The sequence below is a fragment of the Rhipicephalus microplus genome, chromosome X (genome assembly GCF_043290135.1).
Source record: "Rhipicephalus microplus isolate Deutch F79 chromosome X, USDA_Rmic, whole genome shotgun sequence".
In the NCBI taxonomy this organism is placed as follows: Eukaryota; Metazoa; Arthropoda; class Arachnida; order Ixodida; family Ixodidae; genus Rhipicephalus; species Rhipicephalus microplus.
Window position 1 is genome coordinate 336,833,873 of NC_134710.1, and position 13,874 is coordinate 336,847,746.

The 13,874-nt window shown below is 46.8% G+C and overlaps 1 protein-coding gene across 2 annotated transcripts in view; it reads left to right on the plus strand.

The window, feature by feature from the left end:
• LOC142776302 (cytoskeleton-associated protein 5-A-like) overlaps positions 1-13,874 on the plus strand; it is a 317,071-nt gene that overhangs the window by 159,539 nt on the left and 143,658 nt on the right. The gene's annotated exons all lie outside the window — the stretch shown is intronic.

Consider the following 13,874-nt stretch of genomic DNA (forward strand, 5'->3'; position numbering starts at 1 on the left):
CAATAACAGCAGTGTTTACTTCATGCAGTGATTACTAAGTTAATGCAGTTCATGCAGTGATTACTAAGACTTCGGCACGAGTATTATATCGCCTGCACAGCAATTCATGGAAGCTTGGTGACGGCCATCGATGAATGCGGTGACAGGTCATCGTGACAAACCTACCAATGATAAATATCTCAGTTTAAATTGTGTACTGCTTGCTCGGCAGTATGTGGGGCTTGGTTGTTTAGCGCTGTTACTGTTCGTGTAAGCGTACCAACCACTCCATCTGTTGCTGCATTGCTCATCGAAACGAAAGCAACTCGTCAATGCTGCATTGGGTCGACAAAATAGCTGTTGTAGCATATATCGGTTACGTGGCGAGCGAGTACGAAGAAAAAACGTCTCTGCACAAGCGCAAGTGCACGCGTATATTACAGAGAGCGGCACGGACTAAGTGAGCTTGGTAGGCGACGCACTGCACGCAAGTATAGCACTCGGCTTGACGTGATGATAACGCGTTTTGTGTGTAGCTGGGCCATTTTTCACTAATGAATGGCCTTGCGAACATGCGCAACAAAGCCTTACAAGTCGTCAATCGGCTGTGCCGCTACTTCAGCATGTATTCTCTTCATAGTTCCCAAATTATTTCATGGTCGCACATATGGTCATGTGAATAAGTTGGTGTTTCTCCGTGCAGTGGCAAACAAAAGGCCACGCACTTTTTTGTGCAGCAGCTTACAATGGCGTCATAACATATAGTTCTGTAATGTAAAGCGGCAGACAGAAATTTGAGGCACTTAATGCGTAGTTTCACTGTGTTCCCGACAGCACCTTCGGGAATGCGTCGTATACACATCGCACTCGCGCGGCAGCGTCTCCTGCAATCAATACTCTATAGCTTCGTTTGTGTGATCTCGCTCTTTTGCCAATATCAGTTAACTACCATTAGCAGCCAGTGCGCCGAAAGGGGTCGCGATGCAGCTTAACAGTGCTCTCGTCGCTGGGAGTTGTGGCTCCGTTAACAAAAAGGTGTAATTGGGGTGTCTTTCTACCGCACATCAATAATCGCCTATCTCACATGTGCGTCTTGTGCTATCACAGCGCCTGGTACACCTTGGCAACGATCGTGTAGCTATCAGCGTGACAGAGTACTCTTGATCGGAAAATGGGGAGTGGGCAGTCCTCGAGAAAGGGAACAGAAACAAGTCAAATAACGAGTATTGCTGTGTAGTTGAAAGACTCCCCAAGTTCTCCTATTTGCCTCAGTGGCTTGACCGGAGAGAACAGGAGCACAAATTAAAAAGAAAATGATAAAATCTGGGGTTTTACGAGTCAAAACTGATAGTGTGAGAATCTGGCTGAATTGTGACCACCTAGGCTGCTTTATAAATCGCTTAGTCTTAGGTACGCGTGTGAACTGTTACATTTCACCTCATCAGGATATGGCTGCCATGGAGGAATTAAACCAGGGGCCTCATGCTCACTACCACTAGTCATCATGGCAGGTAGAAAACCTTTCTTTTTTTTGTAAGAGCAACCACAAAAAATAATTAAAAAGCAGTACGAAAATTTTGTTCAACATGAGAGTTGAACACAAGACATCAGAGTCGCAAGCTCAATTATTAGTCATATGCTTCCTGGCAAGTACTGGTGGTGAGCATTTTCGTTTTTTGTGCAATAACAGACTACCGTATTTACTCGCGTTATGATCGCACCCCTAATTTTTGTCATCTAAATTCGACTTTTTTTTCCCCCGCGTAATGATCGCACCCTGAACTTGCCGTATCGATATGTCATGTGCCAAGTCTAGCTGAACACGTCTATCATTATTTCTGTGATCTGAAAGAGGGCATCACTATGCTAATGTCGTAACATTACTGAAATAAATGAAAGCATTCCTTATTTAGATGGAAGAAGCTGTTTTGACGCACGTGACGCACTCAAAACCTCCATAGCTGACGCAAATAAGAAAAAGAATGGGTAGCCTTGCTCCACGGAGTGCTTCGCTCCGTCAGCCATGTTTGTTTTGACATCCCGCACTGTTACAGCGGCGGCCACATGTTGGTCGACCTTTGTTCATCCCGCAGCAATGTTTTTTTTCTCTGAGACCACATTTTTTTTGTGTGTGTGCCTTGTAATCGTCTGTTGAAGCACCAGTTCACCATGGGGCGGTATGCGAGCTTTACTGCCGCGTTCAAGCTGAGGGCGCTTGACTACCCGCTAGAGCACGGCAACCGCGCTGCCGGCAGACATTTCGGCGTCGACGAAATCTGGATTCGATATTGGAAAAAACAGCGTTACATGCTCATGGCTACAAACAGCACGCGATGGGCTTTCCGTAGACCCAAATCTGGCAAGTTCCCTGATATTGAAAAGGCAGTCCTCGGATACGTGAAGGACATGAGCAAGGACGGTTATGCAGTGTCATTAGACATGATACGGACGCAGGCGTGCACAGTTTCCCGGAGGTTGGGAATAGCCACAAAGGACTTCCGCGCCAGTTCAGGCTGGACGACACGCTTCATGCGGCGGAATGGACTATCGCTGGCATTTCCAACGTGCTCGACGGAACGGAAGATGACCCTCTGTGGGACAGTGAAGACACTGCCGGCTCCGACAGGGAATCGTGTGGCGACGGCCCTGCCGCCAGTGATGCTTTGGAGTCTGAATGTACGTTAGGGGGTCAGAGAGGTAAAAAAAATATAAGGGCAGTGTGCCATGCATGTAGCTCCTGCGTAATGTGTGCATTTTATTACAAAGGTAAGCCTTAATTTACTTTTATTTTTAATTAAGTTCATGATAGCTACCGTAAGAATTCTGATTAGCGACTTTTTTACGTTTTCTGTGCTCAGAATGTTTTTTCACGGAAAATTTACCCCATGTAATGATCGCATCCTGAAGTTGGAGTAAATTTTTTTGAAAAAACAAAGTGCGATCATTGTGTGAATATATACGGTAGAGTAGCTACCATTGGTACTGTTTCCAGCAGAAATATATGATTGAGTGAAAGAATACTGGCGAATAAATTTGCATCTTTTTATTATTCGATTCTTATTTGGAACTATGTATTCATATTCAAAAATTTTGATATTCGCGCACTTCTAGTTTCAAACTACCACTGAAATTTTGTGCGCTGAATGGTACTGGCCGTTCGATTTCACTAGCTCTCACCGTATATCTAAAGACATTGCAATCGCATCATGAACCACCATTCGAGTGCTACAAGCACCACCCACACCCCATTTTCTTCAAGTAAAGCCACCTCAAGCACTTGCGTTGGTTTCGTACGAAACCGCAACTTTGATTGCTCGCGGCCACCTACGGTTCAGCATGTTGCGGGAACTTTGTACAAGACGTTAAGATTGGGCGCCGAAAAGATCGCACTCGAGCATGGATCCAGGAGTAGCTCGCGTGATACAATGTTTAGGTTTGCGGCCTGTCTACGGCGACAAAAGTCCACAGCGATAGTGCAAGTCTGCGTAGTGATAGCGCAGGCTAAAGCTCGCATCGGAAAGCCGAAAAGTTTCTAAATTTGTGAAGGAGGTAGCAAACACAATAACGACCACATTTTTCCTAACAGGAAACTGAAAACGCACTTGATGGGGACGCAATCACATGATCTATGAGGAGCACGCACAGCCGAAGCCACGCCAGCACTAAGGTTACCCCGATATCCAGGCAACCGCCCTTCATCCTCACTTGGCGAGCGCGGCAGCTCTGCCGTGGTCTTTCTTCTTTTATTTTTCCTCGCTCCAGTTAACATAATAGGGCATCGAATCGCAACCGTGCAAGTGCGATACCAAGCTACTGATTACGTCCAACTATTATGGGGTGCACCTATTATGTGCGGGAGTAAGAAAATCTTATTTCTCATGACCAAACTGGGTGTACGTCTATTATGCGAGTAAATACGATACTCCAAAAGCGGCCCTGGCCTACTTCACCCTTTCCTTCGCTACGCTTCGTTCATAGGCTCGTCTATCCTCCTCATTATGCGAGGGCAAGAGGGAGGGGTGCACGTACCTGCAAGCAGACAAATTTTTGTGTGTGTGTGTGTTGGGGAAGGGGATACTCAAGTGGTGACATTGTTCAGTGCTGAGGATAATTAGATTGGGGGGGGGGGGACAAAAAATTGTTTCTTGAAATAATTGGTTCGCCCACGGCTCGGGGCACTGCCAGATTTGGCACTGTTGATCTTAATGGCATTCTGAACTCAATGCGCGAATTTACTTTAGATCTTGAAAAAAAAATATTGGAGATGTTTTAAAGGCCCTTTAAGTAGCGAATTTGGATATGAATGCTCTTTTGGACCTGCCAGGTTAACCCAATCTTTTCATGAATTATAAATTCGCCTTTCAAGAAGGTCCTGCTCTTCACTGTTTCACTGTACCTTAGGGAGTTCTCGGCTTGTGAAAAAACACTTGGTGCCTCTGTGGAGTCATCGTAGATTTACGGCGTTTGAGTAAAGGAAACTGCAATGGATTACTGTGCGTTGAAGGAGATTGAAATCAGTTCAGGGTGTGCCTTTTATGTGTAACAATTCAAAAATGTTTCAATAAAAAAGGAAAAAGCTCAGAACAGCTGTTCTGGTGCAAGATGCATTGTTTCGTCCAAGTGTTCATAGCTTTGCACTTTCGATCCTCCAATTGCAATGTTATCTTTCACACGTCCAGCTGGAAGGTCAAAAACCTCCCGCGCCCACTCGAGGTGTGCCAACTTCCTCGGTCAACGAAGGTGGAGGTGATGCCCCGGAGGCTGCACAGGAGGAGCAAGAGGCTGCCCTCGATATGGAGGAATTGGTTCCTCGAACTGACATCAGGCAAGTTGTTAGAAGGCATGCTGGACTGATGCTTTGCTGCTGTTTACCTTGGGAACATTGTGAGCAATTAAAGTATTTGGAAACGTTCAATTTTTTAAAATTCGCATTTATTGAAGGGAAGAACTGGTAAACAGAGAGAAACCATACTTAAAGTTGTTCAATTGAATTACAGAAGGTAACTTTAAATTTGTAGACAAGACAGCTCTGCAAGTGGAAGCCAAACCCACATCTGCTGCATTTTACTAGCAGCGTCTTTTCCATTCAGCTACTCACCATTAGCATTTTCATAGGTGTTGGTGTACAATATGGGAGTGCCTTGCCAGGGCTGTTCATGGCCATGAGGGCCGATAAGGTGCTTTCTCCACGCATCAGGTCAATGCTTGTTAAAATGCAAAGGCTGGTATGTATAGTATGATTTGAACGGCAGCATGCAGTCATTCGAAAACTGGCCGCATCGACTGCTGCCACATGTGTGTACGTGTGCATGTGGGAGAGAAAGTGCATACTCGCTCTGTTACACGTACATTATTATTCCGTGTCTATTGAGAAGCCCAAATTGCGAGCTTCATTTCAGCTAGTGTGCCGCTGCTGTAGCAAAGTTTTTAAATAAAGGTGGTACGGTTTAAAAACAAACTAAATAAAGCTGTTAGTTACAGTGAGGAACAATATTCGTTGCTTGGCAGCCCAAGATGCATGTCGAATGTTTGCAGTGCGGAGATAATCGCACTTGGTCTGAACGCTCTGTAAACTGGTTGCCTCTGTCATTTGAGGTTCTCCATTCATGCCAAAATATCTACGTTCTATTTATTTATCCCAGCTTGTACGCACCTTAAAGGGACTTTAAAGAGATCTAAAAAGATCAATGACTAGTTAAATGTTGAAACTACGCTACATCACCACTCTACTACCCTACGCTCACCAAAAAATTCCTAAAATACCCTAAAAGTAGGGAAATTACCCTATGGTTGGCTACCCTGGTCCACTTGTCGGAACTCATGCTCGAGCTCACAACCCCTGTTTACGGATTTTATCCTCCCAAGCCTCCATCATCCCCTTCCTGCCGTCTCTTACTCGTTAAAAAGCTCGTTTCGCAGAAATTATGGCGTCAGCATGGCCTTCATGGTTTACAGACATCCTGTATATTGTAATGTCACCGTAATCTTGTGTGTTAGAAGTGTACACTGCCACCGGGTGTCGGAACACGCGATTATCATAACGACTATGTGGTTTAAAGGTGGCACCCCATTATGAAAGGCGCACATGTTGCTATGCATATTTCCTTAACACCACGTAGTGCGTCCGCAGCAAGTTAAAAAACATTACACGCGCGTTTGCTCGTGGTTCAAAGCGTGCCACTGATCACACAGAATGTGGCCATATGCGATAGCTTCACTCGTACAAGCCACTTTCAACTTTATCGATTGCATTATATAATCCACATTTTAAACTTTTCGAGCAAGATGAAACAATAAAGGTAGCTAGCATTAAGTTGTTGAAGTACGCACTAGAGATAGGATATTTCTATGCACTCAAACATTGTTATAACGAAGTTGAAGGGGAGCCACAATTATTTCATTATATTCATTATTGCGTTATATCGATCATAACAGTTTCTGGCAGTTATGCTCAGATGGGCGCACACCTATAAGCATGCAAAGAAGGAAACCGCCTTGCGGTCCGATTTACCGCAGCGCGACTACGCGTGCCACGGAAAATAAACTTAGTCAAATCTCATTAACTCGAACTTTCGGGTAATTCCAACTCACACTGAGGTCCCGTAAAAGCTATGTGTATTCCCATGGGCGAAAACGCCCTGTAATTCGAACGGGCAAGCCCTTCCGACGGTTAATAAGAACATTCCGCGCTCCGAAAATGCTCTCGGCACCATGTCCAATGTCGCGGCGGCACCTCTAAACGCTGCGTGCGAAGAAGGAAAAGAAGAAAAGGAAAGAAAAGACTATGGCGGATTGTTTGCTCTTCTTAAATGCCGCTCTGCTACACGCCTGTTCCACGCTTCTCCCTTTTCAGTCTCTGCACGTAGAGACCCTTCTCCTTCCAAGGCCGGGCGCGCAGAGAGAGGAAAAAAAAAAGAAAGCTGTCGCGGAGAGTCCACCTTTCTCGGTGCAGATAAGCAGCCATTGTAGCAGCAGAGACTCAGTCGTTGCCGTTGTGAAAGGGAAATCGCTTTACACCGCAGCGCCGCTTCTCTGTCATGTGGCCCGCTGAGCGCTTCCTCAATCGTCTCCGCTGGCTGTGTGAGGAGGTCGGCTCTCTTGGCCACGCGGGGCGTGGCTGTAGGTAGGCGCGGAAGTTTTGAAAGAGCCGTGCCGAACGAGCGTCAAACTTCGCAGAAAACGCTATACAGTCGAGCCCACTTAAAACGGCCCCACCTAAAACGAACTTTCGCTTAAAAGAAACAATATCCGTGTGACCGTGAAAATATACATTGGTTCAATGGCACAAAACACGCAACGATTGTCCCCGAGCGCCGCTGGTCGGGTACAGCAAACGGAGTGAGCGGTCTGCCGATTTCCCGGGAAACAAATTTCGACCACAGATCAGGCATCGGCGATGTGCCCATACATTCTTATTGTCAAACGCCGACCCTGCCTCCGTGACCCTCTAGTTGCCGCTCTCCCCAACCCATGGAACAAGGAAAGCTGTTTCCTTCCTCCATGCCCCGACTGCTTTTTGTTATGCACCCCTCCGTCCTTTGTCCCCCGCTACTCTGAGCACCCCGCATCGCCAGACGAGGCCAGAGTTTTTCACACTGCCACCGATCTTTCGAAGACAGGTCGGCCATCTACCCTGTTTTTGATCGCTGGTTGGCGTCGCCGGCCTGGAGGGACCAGACCATTTGCCAACATTGTCGGCCACCGACTGTATACGATAGTCTGCGTCTAGTGCACGCGCGTACTCTACCCCACCGACTCTGCGATTTGTTTCATGTTTAGGACTTGTTCTCGCTCACTTCGCACTCTGCCCCGCATGCCTTCCGGGCGCGTGCGGAAGAGCGAAAATGGCTGTTAATTTGCGTGGAACAAATTGCGAAATATCGAAGTTCGTGAAGCCACGCAAGCCCGCCGGTGCAACAAAACGATTTTTTTACCACGGCCACGCGTACAGATCCCGTTGGCCATGCTTTGACTTTTGCGCATGCAGGCACTCTTTCCAAGTTTTTCTACGTGTGAGTTTCGCGGACCTTTCAAGCAAGCTACCCAATCTCCTTCCTTCCTGTGTGTTTCGGTTTTCAAGGTCGCCCCTCCCGCCGCATCCTCCCCTCTTTTTATCGCAACTCCTTGCCCTTCTCTCGCAAGTCTGCTCTCCTTTCTTTATCACAGCCCCTTCGCCCATGAAGGAAGGTTCCTCCGTGCCTTCGCCTGTCTCCGCCGCTCCGCGACGCCCGCCACGCTGGCTTGAATTAGTTTCGTTTTCTGGCTGAAAACGGGCCCAGAGCTGTTCCACGCGTTCTGACACGTGTGTCGCGTGTGCACCCCTTGATTGCTCTTGGTATGCGTATGTAGTCAAGATGGCAGACGGTAAGACTAGCACGCTTTTTCCTGCCGCTCAACAAAACCTCAAGCCAAGTGTGACCGCTTGGCTTGAGCGTAATCCGCGCGTTTGGTGCCGCGTTGCTGAGTGCTTGCTCATAGCTGTTGGCCATCTGGCAGCCAACTTGCCGCTTCGGGCGTCCCAGTATTCAGCTGTGGAGATGGTGAACATTTCGTGGGCGGCGGTGACGGCTACTTGCGCGCGAAACCGTTTTCGCGAGGCCGACTTCGTCGACGTCGGTGTTACGTCCTAACAGGACCACTGCGGCGGGGGTTTGTGGCAGTGCATCGTCAGCTCCGACCTGGTAAAGGTGGTGGACAATCTGTTGAGATTGTTTAATTACGGCGGATGATGATGCCGAAACTGCGGAACCATGCACTAGTTGGGACATTGTGAATGAAGTACGTGGCTAGAGCGATTTTGAGGAATCGGATTGCGAGAACGACGAAACTTTGGAGCCACTGCCTCATGCAGCTTATGCCACGGGCCTCGGCAAACGAGCACCCTGCCGTCTTAAATGAACTCCAGGCCGCCCTTATCGCTTCTGCTCTTCGAAACAAGTGCATCACGGACTTTTTTGGGGAGAAAATTGTTTTCACTCGCAACTTTTTTCAAGAGATGTGTTTAATTTACTACGAACTTCAGGATACAGCGAACGGATGCCGCGTCACACTCAGGTTTGTTATAAGCGAGCTTGACAGTACCTGACACACTAAGGTTGATTTTTTATAGACTATTTGATGGACTAATTTAGTTTGTTATATCTATTTACCAGTCAATTTTAGTTCGTTAAAATAAGGTTTAAAATGTATGGTTCTTAATGGAGATTTCAAAAGGAACTTCGTTTACTTCGTTATATCCATTATTTTCTTATATCCAGGTACGTTATAAGGAGGTTTGAGAGTAGTGCTCAGCTCTCAAAGGCGAAGCTTAGGGTTCCCCCAATTTTTTGTAAAAGCGCTTCAGTATTTCCGCAGGCGAACCTTCTGCAATGAAATTCATATTGCTTTGTCTTTTTCAAAATTAACTGAACCCTTCAAATTATAAATCAAACCGATTTTTAAGTTGAAAATTGTAGTTACCTCGCTTCTCACAGTAGCAAATGATCACCGCGGGTTCGCGCCTAGCGAGCCACAGGGCCTCGACTTCATCACCTACTCGCGTGTAGCGCACCACTCTGCGCGCGCTCAACTAACAAGGCGTTTTGCGCGGCGCGGCAAAACAGACAGTGTTCGAATAAAAAAAATACACAAACACTTTATTGCCTTTGGCAGCACCTCGAACAACAGTACAACGTCCGCTCCCGGGATGCGGGGAGTAAAGGCTCCGGCACGTGGACGTTCACGATAAGGGGAAACCGCGAGCACGTCACAGCTGGCAATGGCAAGCTTTGACACGGCGGTCGGGTAAAGGTTCCTTGCGGCTGTGCTGCGCACTCTCACGATGGCCACTGGGCCTGGTCGCGAGAGTTATGGCAAATTTTGTACGCGTAGGCCTATGGCAAGTGCTGCTTGATGTGGTGCGACCACACCAAGCCGCACTTGCCGTAGGCCTACGCGTACTCAGGCTAGCACTCAAGTAAAAACGCCTGCCTGGGATGCTAAGGCCCCCCAAGCAGGCTACAAAGGAGACGCCGTCGAAGGAAACACGTGCTTACCAGGCGCCGACGAACAGAGGAGAGAGACTTTCCGGCGCGCACATGACTTGGCCTCGCTGATTCTCGCAGCCCTCGAGAACACGCGCCCATGCGGGGCGCCATCTATCACCACACACCGTTACCAGAGCACGGGAAAGGGAAAAGGAGCGGCCGTACGGCGGGATGCCCTCGAAAAGGTCGCGGGCGTGCTTCAGATCCCCACAAAATCAATCCCATAAAATCGTCAGACATAAGCCTCTTCCATTAACTTACATAATGTTCCAAGTTCGAGCATACTTGTGCCTGCAGATTTTGTTAAAACTAACTTTAACGTATTCTTAAGGGCTGTATCATTTCACTGGAGAGTGCAGTGCTGCTTGGGAGTGTGGCATCATTATGTCAACTTAATCTCCAGAGATTGCGGCTCTTTGAGCTCACGGACAGTCATGCCATCAGGCAACAAACAAGTGTACATTTATTATCCTGCTTTTAAATCGCAACGAGGTTACGAGCCGAAACTAAAACATCACTAGCGACAGGCATAAATAACCTTACAAAATATTCCAAATAGCACAAGCAACATCATGCTTGCAAAGTAGGCTTGTGCGAATTGTAAATTTTTTGTTCAAAGTGAATACTGATCTGATTAGAATTATTTTGAATTGAATTTTAGTTGTATATAGCGCATATTATGAAGAAAAATTAGCATATTTTTCATGATCTGACCAACCTGCAAATTTTTTAATTGAAACGAAGCATGTCAAATGACAATCTTATTGGTTCACTGAGAAGTTGAACAAACTTTGAATGGCAGCAGGATTTGACCATCGATAGAATGCAAGTGACTTCCAAAATGTGTTATGCTTTAAAATTTCTAATACCGAAGGAATATGAGCCATTATAACAAGCTTTTAAACTTCAAAAACGAATGGATGCGAAGTTAATACATCTACAAGTGGGGCTTCGCGGCATTCCAGATTTTTTTTTCGAAAAGATGTTTTTTTGTTATAGCACTTCTTTACTGCAATGGAACCAGCTTTACAGGCAGGTTACACTTAAAATAATTTATTCGTTCATTTCGATCTTCAAAACTTTAAATAAGTTCAATTCGAATTGAAGGGCATCTGAACATGTTAATATTTGTTTGAATATATGCACAACCCTAATGTACAAAGTACCACAAATGCAGTGTCACCAACCTTCAACTCGTCGGGAGGAGTCCACGGGAAACGAGCTGTGGTACTGTCTCCATGGGCCCACTGCAGGAGAGGTCCGTTCCTACCAAACCGTAAAGACTCTTTACTGTTTCCTGTGTGCCGACCTAACCTCTCCAGCCAGGCGGTGCCACCGACATCACTGTGCTAATTCTATCTCGCGCGACCACACAGCCACCTCTCCTTGGCCGCTGTCAAACCTAGCTGCGGCTAATATGCTAGACACGCGTGCGTCATCAGGCGCAAAGACTTTAATATGGGTGATAGCACCTCCGCGTTATACATGTCCACATGCGCTGTTTTATTCCTAGAAAGGCCATTTTCACGAAAAGGAATATCGAGGGACAGCTACAGTGTCCATATAAAGGGAAATCCCAGCTTTTGAATATTATCGTGCATTTTTTACAAAAAAAGTTACCAAGTCTTTCAGTTTTAGCTGGATGCTGTCGCCACTATTTTCTTGGCAGAAGTGACCTGAAAGAGACCGCAAACATTCAAATCCTAGGTAATGAACCAGGAAAGTGGTCTTCATACTTTAACCTTATGCCTTCCAAATTATACATTTTTTAATTAGGGAAGCAATTCTGAATGACTTTTTTTATTTTCCTCTGTAAAACGGCATTAAGCAAAGTAGACGCATTAAAAAGTATTTTGTATTGCAGAACACGCTGACGAAAGTTGACTATAAGAGAGAGTTGGCTTTTCTGCCAACTGGACAGGGTTGCACTTTTCCTTGAAGTATTTTGTGGAAAATAATAAAATGGTAATGCAATCTGTGCATGAAGACGATAACTAAAATGCACTGACCTGATCAGTCTTCGGTAAGGGACGACCTCTGCTAGCTCGTGCTAGTTGGCATGTGAAATTTTTGGTTCAGCCAAGCTAGTCTAGGTAGGATGAAAGGTTAATGAAAGTGAACACATGCATTCATGTTGTAAATGGCGGCAAACATTCGAGAGGTTCAGTATCTTGTGACACACTGCTACGTGCCAAAATATAGCGGAGCTAGGCTTCTTTCGTAGTGAGCTTAGTGGCATTTCGCTTGAAAAATAATGACAAAGCCTCAAGGAGGTTGCTGCAATTGAATTGGAGAATCCGGTCAAAATGATCGATTTATGGATATTTTTTTCTGATCGTAGTAAAGTATTATAATGATTTACGCTGTTAAAATCAAGGAAAAATCACTTTATCAGTGTGTTATCGTCGAAAACCACAAAAAATGTCTTCAGGAAGTAGACTAAAATGTAAGTGAAGTAAATCCTGAATCAAAGAGGGGTCATCTGCAAGGCGTTCTGGTCCTCAGTGTTAGGTTATCGTGTTTGTGTATAGGGGGGGGGGGGCTGACGCAGACGCGCTTCGCTATCAGCGGTGACCCGGACTCGGACTGTTGGGCTTCGTGATGTCAATGCTCGGTGTGATAGTGGCTCGATCATGTATATAAGCAACCGCCCCTTTTCCTTCCGGGTGGTAAAACAGTTGGTTGTGTGACCGAATAAACATTTGTTGCACTTAGCCACCGTGTGCTACCTGCCGGTCTCACCCCTGTTTAGACGAAGATATAATAGTGGCGACAATGATGGGATCCGAGTGAATCAGCACTGCCGACAGACGCCAGGCACTTTTGGGAGCGGAAGATTTCAACTTGGCAGCGGCTGGCAATTTGAACCCTTCCTCGAGGACGGAGACGAGGCTTTCGAATCGTACATCGAACGGTTCGAGCACTTCCTTCGGGTGACCCAGGTGAGCGACGACCTCAAAGTTTTGATGCTGGTTATCGCTATTGGGAAGAAAACCTATCGCACGCTTAAAAATCTGCTAGCTCCCGCGAAGCCCGAGGAGATAGAATATGCGCAACTAATTCAAGCCCTCAAGAAGCATTATGCTCCGGAACCCATGGTCATAGCGAAACGTTTCCGCTTCAACCGCCAGATTCAGCAGGACACAGAACTGGTGGCTTTGCGTTAGAGTTAAAGAGTCTGGCTGCCTCCTGCAATATCGGGGCATTTTTGAATGAATCTTGGCGGGACCGTTTCGTTGCCGGGCTGAAAGACGAGACAACGCAAGCAGAGCTTCCGAAGAGGGCCACACTGACGTTTGCAGAGGCGTGCGAACTAGCCCGAAGTATTGAACTAGCCCGTTCCGAGACGAAAAAATTCCAGCCCGAGGGGCAAAAACTGGGTGTCCACGCCGTACAACGACAAGCTCCGAGTTCAATGTCGGGACAGCCGCGTGGAGATTACATGGAAACCAGAGCAACGAAAGAAACCACCGGTTGGGCTTGCTACCGCTGCGGAGCCACCTCCCACACCGACGAAAGGTGCCCGTTCAGGAAATACCGCTGCCGCGCCAGCAAAAGAGTGGGCCACTTGGCAAGAGCGTGCCGATCGTCCGCCAGCACAGCGCACTATGCGGAGGACAGTAGTGGTGAGGACTATATTTTGCTACAAAATATATTTTCGTGTGCCGAGAGTGTCCGAAACTATACTGTAAACGGACGGGTCGGGGGTCGTAATGTGCCGACGCAGATAGATACGGGCGCGTCTGTTTTTATCGTCCTCGAGACTCTCTATCAGCGACACTGGGCCGGGAGACCGTTGTTGCCGTGTAGCATAAAGCTAAAAGCCTATGGGGGAACGCCGTTAGCGGTTCTGGACAAGCTGGTGATGTC